This window comes from Acomys russatus, chromosome 22, assembly GCF_903995435.1.
Source record: "Acomys russatus chromosome 22, mAcoRus1.1, whole genome shotgun sequence".
Taxonomy (NCBI): domain Eukaryota; kingdom Metazoa; phylum Chordata; class Mammalia; order Rodentia; family Muridae; genus Acomys; species Acomys russatus.
This window is the reverse complement of record NC_067158.1, coordinates 110,515-119,464: the sequence shown is the minus strand read 5'-3', so window position 1 is coordinate 119,464 and position 8,950 is coordinate 110,515. Positions and strand designations below refer to the sequence as shown.

General features: G+C 47.6%; 1 pseudogene; it reads right to left on the bottom strand.

Annotated features, from left to right (window-relative positions):
• Positions 1 to 353: 353 nt before the first annotated feature.
• On the bottom strand, positions 354 to 7,684 carry LOC127205489 (zinc finger and BTB domain-containing protein 12-like; annotated as a pseudogene).
• Positions 7,685 to 8,950: the final 1,266 nt, after the last annotated feature.

The following is an 8,950-nucleotide window of genomic DNA, read 5'->3' as shown; positions in this document are numbered from 1 at the left end:
CTAAACTGGAGCAAGTAAGCTGCATCCTGCCAATCCCCCAGTTCCCACGGCAGCCCGCCTCCTCAGAGGCAGCTTTACCCAGGAAAAGCTGGTCTCCAACGTTCTTTCAGCCTTTGCATTTTTTTCCTCCCTCCACATTGTTCGTGTACCTCTACAAAAAGAAATCTTTCGTTGGGACCCCATATTCCCTCAGCCTCATCAACCCTTTCTCCGGCTCCATCTTTTTCTTCTACTCTTTGAGGCAAGGTCTTCTCTCCAATCCTCCTGCTTACAATATACGCCTGACCCAGAACCAGCCCTCCACTTCTCTTGGGCCCAGAACTCCTCCCCTCCCATGCGCAGCCTCCCACCCTTCAGTGGATGAGGATATCCCCCACGCCAGCATCCAGCACGTTCTCAGCTGTGGTTTCGCCATGCTGCTCCTTGAGGTGCCGCCTGGCTTGTGGCCAAAGAGCACATCATGGTAGGTACACCCGCAAAGCTGCGCTCTGAGTGCAGGTTGAGGAGATCTTGCAGTGTGGACTTCGGAGTGAAACACTTGCTGCAGATGCCACACGAGTGCAACCTGATGCCGCGGTGGGCGTTCTCGTGGCGGTTGAGGTTGCTGCTGCTGTGATTAAACTGCTTGTGAAAGACCCCCGAAGGGAGACCCTCACTCAAGCCTTGGGATGGCGTGCACCCAAAGACACACAAACGACCGTCTTGCTGTAAACGCAGAGGTAGTTTATTGGCGGAGCTCCGGGTCAACACGTATCTCATGCAGGAGACAGAGGGGTCGACCCAAAAGCCCAGGAGTTTGGGGTTTATATGGTCAAAGGTCAGGGGGAGTGGGAAGTTTTGGCACGGCCACACACGATTGGTTGTTTCAAACATTTGAACATCAGCAAATTGCATAGACAGATCTGGGGTAAGGACAGACTTAATCACACGGAACATTCCTCAATTCCTGCTCTTCTCGGAACCCGAGGGTAGATGTTTATCTGAGCTAACGACACATCTGGTTAAACTCAAACCTGGAACATTGTGTGTGGGCCTCAAGGGGGGATTAAGCAAACACCATAAGATCGGATGAGGGGTCTTGGCTCATTACTCACTTGACCATGCTCGGTACCTGTTTCTCTCAGGAATTTGTCCTTGTGTACCCTCCCTGTCTTTTACGGCCAGCCGGTCCCTGGAACACTCAATGGGCCTCTGTCTCTTAGCTCCGCATTCTTTGTGACTTATCATCTGGGACCTTGGGCTAGCATACCTGCCGACCTGCACTTATGAGTTAGAGAGCTGAGAGCTCTGCTGTTCTGGTTGCTTTAATGCTAACTAAAAATTTTCCCTTTCATAAAAATTTCCCTTTCATTTGCAGTAGTGCGGGCACATAAAGACGAAACGTTGTGTTCGCATGTGAAAGACCAGCTTCTCCACACCCTGATACACTTCCGGGCATTTGGTGCACGTGATGTTCTTTTAGGGGTTTCCACTTGAGAAGCCCCCAGGCAGGGGTCCTCAGCCACCCCCTGCCACCAGACTGCCCCCCATACCCCTGGGAAGCCACAGCGGCCCACCACTGCTTCCATAAGTCCAGAGGTGGCCCCCACACTGGCCCTGCCTCCTGGGATCAACAACAGGCCTTCATCTTTGCGGCCTCTTACAGGCTGTAGCAGGCCTTCACCACACCTTGCCGCTGGGCTGCAGTGTTGGGAGCCACACTGCTCTGGGTTAGTTTCCCCAGGTGGCTGTGCACAGAGGCACCATACCCAGACTCCCTGCTAGGCCTCCAGGGGGTTTGAGCCAGTGTGCCACTTTAGACTCCACCTTGAAGATACAGATGTCAGAAACATCCTCATCCTCGGCCTCTGCCTTCAGCTCTAGGTCCTCAAGAAGAGGGTGGACAAAGCCAAGAGGAAGCGGGAGAAGCTTAGCAACATGCTGGTGGCCAGGAGAAAGGCAGCAGCCAGGAAGGACTGATGCTCCCCTCCCCCAGTAAACATTTGTGCAAAATAAAACAAACAAACAAACAAACAAAAACCCAGATGACCCAATCTGTGCTGTGTCTGACCAAGCTTCTAGTTTTTAGGCTCACTGAGAAGAATCGCGGTTTTGCCTCCCACCTGTAACTTAAAATTATTTTACCACATTCCAACTCCTCCCCCATCCAGCTTTTTCCCTTAGGTAAGCTTTTGTTTAACCTGCCTCCCAGTGTTCCTTTTAGCCTTGTTAGAGTGGGGTAGGCTTGTTTACAAGTCCAGAGCCACTGAGCTCTGAGAATGTCAGTTGCTAAGAAACACAGCAGGAGTTTTCTTAGCAGTTAGAGTTTGACTTCCCCTTTGAAAAATTCCTGGGCAGGCAGGAGGAAAATGCCTGATTGTCAGTTAGCTTTAAACTTTGTTCCTCTGGCCTGTTTTGCCTGGATCTGGGGTGGTGCCCTGTCTTACTTGCTTGTCATCATGGCCACCCACTAGCCAGTTTGGGTAGGACACTGCTGTAGTTATACACTTGCCCCAGCCCGCCAGGGTTCGACTAACACTCGGGAGGAGAATTTTCCTGTATGGAGACAGAACACTAGACACAGAGAGGGGGCAAGTCTGCATTTTGATCAAACCCCATTTATTGAAAAATTTCACAGAGTTTATATAGGCACAGAGGCATGGGTATTTGCGTAAGCAGGGGTTGCTATGGATACCTAACTCTGGAATGCTCCAGCAGGTAGGTATCTACCTTTACAGCTGTTAATTGCAGGAGAGAAATTTCAGGAAAGTTGTGAAGGATCTGGTTAGTCAGGAAAAAGCTCCCAGAACTGCTGCTTGCAGGCAGCTGGCCTTTAATCTGACCTTATCAGTAGTCCCACCAGAAAAGAAGTAGCTTGGGGGTCTAGAATGACCAGCCCCCACAATAAACCACAACAGGTGTCTAACTGTTGACCTATGACAAGGTCAGCTAGTTTCTGGTGAATGGCAGACTTCTGGAGAAATAGGAACCTAGGTTCTGACAAGATGGTTGAACATTGGCCATGTAGCCCATCCCCAACATACACCTATGCCAAATAGGGTTAAAATCTAGCAAGGCAATGGTGGTGACTGCTGAGGCAGCAGTGCACACCTTCAATCCCAGCACCTGAGAGGCAGAGGCAGGAGGATGTCTATTAGTTCAAAGCCAGCCTGGTCTACAGAGCAAGTTCCAGAACAGCCAAAGCTACAAAGAGAAGTCATCTCAGAAAAATAACAAAACAAAACAAAACAAATGAACAAACAAACAAACAAAGGCTTTGCACTCACTTTGCCTAACTCCAGGTGACATCTTTAATCTTTATCTTCATGAAGCAATGAGTTCAGGAGCTCCTGTCTGAGGCTCACTTCTAGTGACTGAATGAAAGTGACCTCGCTGCTCCTAGGCATGGTGGAGGAGAAGGTTTTCATTGTAGATCTGAGGGAGAGAACAGCCAGAGATCTGCAAGAGTCCATACTGAACATGGCCAGCTCACTGAACTGGGCCATGAGAGAAGGGGAGATGAGAGACCTAGAGAGGATGAGAAGAGAGAGGGAAAAGGAGAGATGGCAAAGGGACAAAGAAAAAAGCCAAGGACCAAGAGAGCACATAGGCCAAAGGGCTGTATTATCTAGGCATCAGAGAATGGGGAAAGGGGAGCAAAGCTCACAGGCTGGAGAGGTTTGGAGTGTGGGGTGGGGTGGGGTGAGGGTGAGAAGAGCTGAGAGGAGCCAGGGCTCTGTAATAAGTACTTTCCAGGATGAGAAAGACTGGAGACCAGCCTCCTCTTTGCTGTTGAATAGGCACCTCAGTTAGCCATTCCTCCCAGGTTGCTTTGAGACCCCAAACAATGACCACGAATATAGAGCTTCCTAAATCTTTCACATCTGAGTTGAGAAAAGTATCTTTCTCCAATACCTGCACCATTAGCTTGTGTAGCTGTAAGAATTAGAAATAATGAGTGAAAGTCATAACAGCATGGGACAGTGCATTTAGCAGACCAAAGTACTGTTCAATATCCAATGAAAAGAGAAAAAAAAAATCACTCCCATGAGTGCCAAGATGACCTTAAGAGTGCATCCAAAGGTGTGCTTCCAGTCTTTATTCCCAGGAGCTGATGTCACAGCCAGCAGTGAGCCATCCCATGTGGGTGTAGGGACCTACTGGGGTCCTCTGTAAGAGCAGAGGATGTTCTTAACCGCTGACCCACCTGGCCAGTCTCAGCCTTTATTCTTGACACTGCTTTGCTACTGTGCATTCTATCTTCATTCTCCAGAGTCACCCCCTCCGCGTGTCTTTTCCTATGATCTCATTTTCCCTTTTGGCTCAGCCTCTTGGGTAACCCAGAAGCTTCTGTGTGACATTTTTCCTGTCTCATCACTTAGGTCTGCTCTGTCCTTTCCTGCAGAGGAGCTGAGAGCACAGATCCTGGTGTCGATTCTACTAGATTCTTGTCTTGTTTCTTGACAACCAGGCAATGGTGGCCTTTAATCCCAGCACTAGGGAGGCAGAGGCTGGTTCTCTGAGAGTTGAGGCCAGCCGGGTCTACTGAGGAATTCCAAGACAGACAGGGTTGCACAGAAACCCTAGATCAAAAAAAAAATTCCAATTATGAAACTTATGGATCAAGGAGGAAGAATTTTAGAGAAGCGTTTGTTATAATTTTATAGGTTGGCATTTAAACAGGGAGACTGTAGGAAGGCAGGAGAAAGAAAGCAAAGCCAGAGCTACAGTATACTAGGAAGATGTCCTAGTCAGTGTTCTGTTGCTCTGAGGAGACACCATGACCACAGCAACTCTTATAAAGGAAAATATTTAATTGGGGCTCGCTTGTAGCTTCTGGTTGTTCTTTCATTACTGTTATGGCAGAAAACATGCCAGCCTGCAGGCAGACACAGTGCTGGAGAAGGAGCTGAGAGTTCCACATCTTGATCCACAAGCAGGAGAAGACTGATTTGAGCTTCTGAGACCTCAAAGCGCACCCCCACTATGATGCACTTCCTCCAACAAGACCACACCTACTCCAATAAGGCCACACCTCCAAATAGTGCCACTCTCTTTGGGCCCAGCATTCAAATGAATGAGTTCCATGGAGCCCATAACTTTTCAAACCACCACAGAGGGGATTCAGGAAATAAGGTAAAGTCAATTTAGTCATCTAGAGGCCTTTAAAGGACCTATGGCAAAAACTGGGTGTGCAGGCTACTTTTATGTCATCCTGAGGCAAGCTAAAGTCATCTGAGAGGAGCAAACTTAATATACCTCCATAAGACTGGGCTGTAGACAAAAATGTAGGGCCTGTTCTTCTGATTGGTGTAGGATGGCCAAGCCCACTGTGGTTCATGCCACCCCTGGGCTACTGATCTGGGTGCTGTAAGAAAGCAGGTTGAGCAAGCTGTCAGGAGCAAGCTGGTAAGCAACACTCCTTCATGGCCTCTACATCAGCCCCTGGTCCAGGTTCCTGCCTTGTTTGTTTGGTTTCCTACCCTGGCTTCCTTCTATGATGGACAATGATCTGGAAGCAGAAGCCAGATGCATCTTTTCTTCCCCAAGTTGCTTTCCTCATGCTGTTTCACCACAGCACAGTACCCCTTAGACACTGAAGTTAGCTGTGCGGGTAGGGGATGGAGGTGAGCGAGTAGGAGGGGTAAGAGGGGTTTGGGAGTGGGCATTGCTGGTAAACTCAGTTGGCCCAAATCAGGTCTCCAGAGTCAGTCACTTAGTCACATACAACCTCTAGGCAGAGGTGCTCCTTCAGGAGATGACAAATAAACAGGGACATATGGCTTTCAACAAGGTCTAGACTTCCTGCTTCATCAACCCCCTTCCTTCAGGCTCTTCTCACCCACTGGGAAGGGCCTGTGCAGGCAGGAGGCACTAGAAAGAACACAAACTGAACCTGAAGGGAACTCTGCAACTTCTTGCTGGGTTTGCGGCTCCACCGTGGCTGGGGACTATGAAAATGCCTCCCTAGTGTCTGACTTCACTGGGTCTCCAGGGTGGTGATGGCACCCGCTGTTATGCCTAGTCCCTGAGTCTCCAGCCACACTGACATCATCCCTGGTGTCTTGGGTTCTGTGGTAGCTTGACAAAATTTCTAGGATTTGAATATGGAGAGTTCATTCCTCCCTCAGAATCTCTTCTCATGTGGGGGAAACTTTTCTCTGTCTCAGCCTGACTTCTGTCCCCTACAATTATAAGCACCACTCAGCACTTTGCTCCTCTAACAAACTGCCTGGAATCTCTGACTGATCCATCTAAACTGGGAAACACAGGGGATTTTTAAAAAGTAAAAAAAAAAAAAAAAAAAAAAAAAAAAAAAAAAAAGCATTCCCTCCTAATTTTTGCCACACTGTGAAAAGGAAAGTTGAGAAAGAGAAATTAGGACATCTTTTCAATGTTTCCAGCATCTGTCCTTCTCAAGGCTGTCCCTGTTTCCGTCTGCAGATTCAAAGTGCTTCTGAAGTTATCAAATATTTTTCTGCTCTAATTACTGCTCCATTTCCTAGAATCTGTAAAGATGTGTCTTCTGGTGTGCTTCTCACCTGAGGGCTGGCAGCCGCATGTAGCTCCAGGATGGAACTGCTCAAGGTAAATCAAGAGTCAGGACTTTCAGAGAATCCCAGGGGAGGAGGAAAAAGGCTAAAGACAAGTTGATCTTTAGCAAACAATGATTTAGTGAATTACACCAATGTGATAACACCTCCATAAAAACCCAACAGGACAGTTTACTATGGGACCAGCGAGATGCTGAACACATGGAAATTCCTCAGTAAGTGCTGGGTCTGCAGCTACAGAGGTGTTAGACACACTCCTTCCCAGCTTCCACCATCCCTGGATCAAGGCAACCAGAGTCACCTACTTATAACCTGTGTTGTCTCTTCACTAAGCAGCTAGCCTCCTATTGCGTGATAACCCTGAGGCAGGGCAGTGCAATTGGATCAGCTGCCTGTCAATCAGGGACATAGCAACTCTACTTATAATTTGATCTCATGTCTTGAACCATCACTAAACTACAGAGCTAAGAGATTCCTCCCTTAAAAAGAAAATTTATTTATTTATTTATTTGTTTAATTAATTTATTTTATATACGTGCGCATCTATGTGAATGTACACCTACACGCCAGACGAGGACATCAGATCTCATTATAGATGGTTGTGAGCCGCCATGTGGTTGCCAGGAGTTGAACTGAGGACCACTGGAAGAGTTGTTTGTGCTCCTAACCTCTAAGCCACTTCTCCAGCCCAGAGATTTCTTCCTTTAAAGGTTGGCAGTCTCTCACGTGTCAGCTTCTTTCACTGCAAGGGTGACTACTGGACATTTTTTTAAAAATATGTCTTAATGCTTCTTTTTTTTATTAAATTTGAAAAGACTTTCTTTTTGTTTGTTTTCATGACATGGTTACTCTGTGTAGTAGCCTTGGCTATCCTGGAACTCTCTTTGTAGACAAGGATGGCCTCGAACTTACAGCAACTGCCGGCCTCTGCCTCCTGAGTGCTGGGATTATTGGACTCCAGGTGAGATAGCTATGGAAGAATGGGGAGACAGAAGGATCCAGAGGGTCCAGGAACCCCACAAGAAGACCATCAAAGCTACGGATATAGACCCATGGGGGCCTGCACAAACTGCTGTGCCAACCAAGGACAATGCATGCAGTGAACCTAGACTCTCTATTCCTACCTACCCGATGAACAGCTCATTCTCCATGGTTGTGAGGAGAGCAGAAACTGCCTCTGACATATATTCTAGTGTTCCTAGTTGACTACTTCCCCTTGGTGGGGAGGCCTGGTGGCAAGCAGAGGAAGAGGGATCAGGCTATCCTGATGAGACCTGATAGGCTGAGATCACATGGTGGGGGAGGAGGTTTCCTTCTGTCACATGTCTAGGGGACATAAATAAGAGGAAAAAGAGAGAGGGGGAAATGGGAAGATACAAGTGAGGAATAACAATCGGGATGTAACCTGAGCAAATTATTTCAAAAAAGAAAGAAAAAAACAAATGGTAATATTGCAAAAAGCAAAAACAAATAAAACAAAATAAAGGTGTGTGCCAACATGACCGGCCTGAAAAGAATCTTTATTATTTAAAAACAATAAGTCACAGGGTGCTGGGAGGCCCCAAACCTTGTATTGAAACATCCAGTGCTATGGAACTGAAGAGATGGCTCTGCAGTTAAGTGCACTTGCTGCTTTTGCACGGAACCCAGGTGCAAGTCACAAAATACACATGATGGCTCACAACCATCTGTAACTCCAGCTTCACGGAGTCTAGTACTCTCCTCCACCCTTCACAGGCGCCAGGCATGCACATGGCATGCAGCATACATAATGCAGACTAGTACATGTTACAGTTAAAGGAAAAGTGTTTCCTCACCCATAGAGAGAGAAAACATCCAGAGACATCTGAGAGAGTCCAGAACAGAGAGAGGAAGTAGTAGACGGACTATGGCCAACAGACTGACCTGTCTGGGATAGAAGTAGAAGCAGAAGAGACAGAAAGAGAGAGAGAGAGAGAGAGAGAGAGAGAGAGAGAGAGAGAGAGAGAGAGAGAGACAGAGAGAGAGAGACAGAGAGAGAGAGAGAGAGACAGAGAGAGAGAGAGAGAGACAGAGAGAGAGAGACAGAGAGAGACAGACAGACAGACAGACAGACAGACAGAGACCGAAAGATAGACAGACAGTGACAGACAGCCAAACATAAAGAGAGGAAGAGGGGTGAGACAAAGAAAGGATGAGAGAGAGACAGAGACACAGAGTAGCCAAACTAGCAGGATTATAAGGAGAATCACTAGTGGAGGTGAAGGAAGCCCATCAGCTGGAAGGACTTTAGGGATGGGGAGGAGGTGAGAAAGACTAGGGGAGAGGGTGCATGGACTTTGAAATGTGTACCAGGTACTTGTGATATTGAAGGAGCCTGAAGGCCAACATGTACTTTGCTGTGCTAATAGGCACTGCAGGGAGCCATTCCTCCTTTC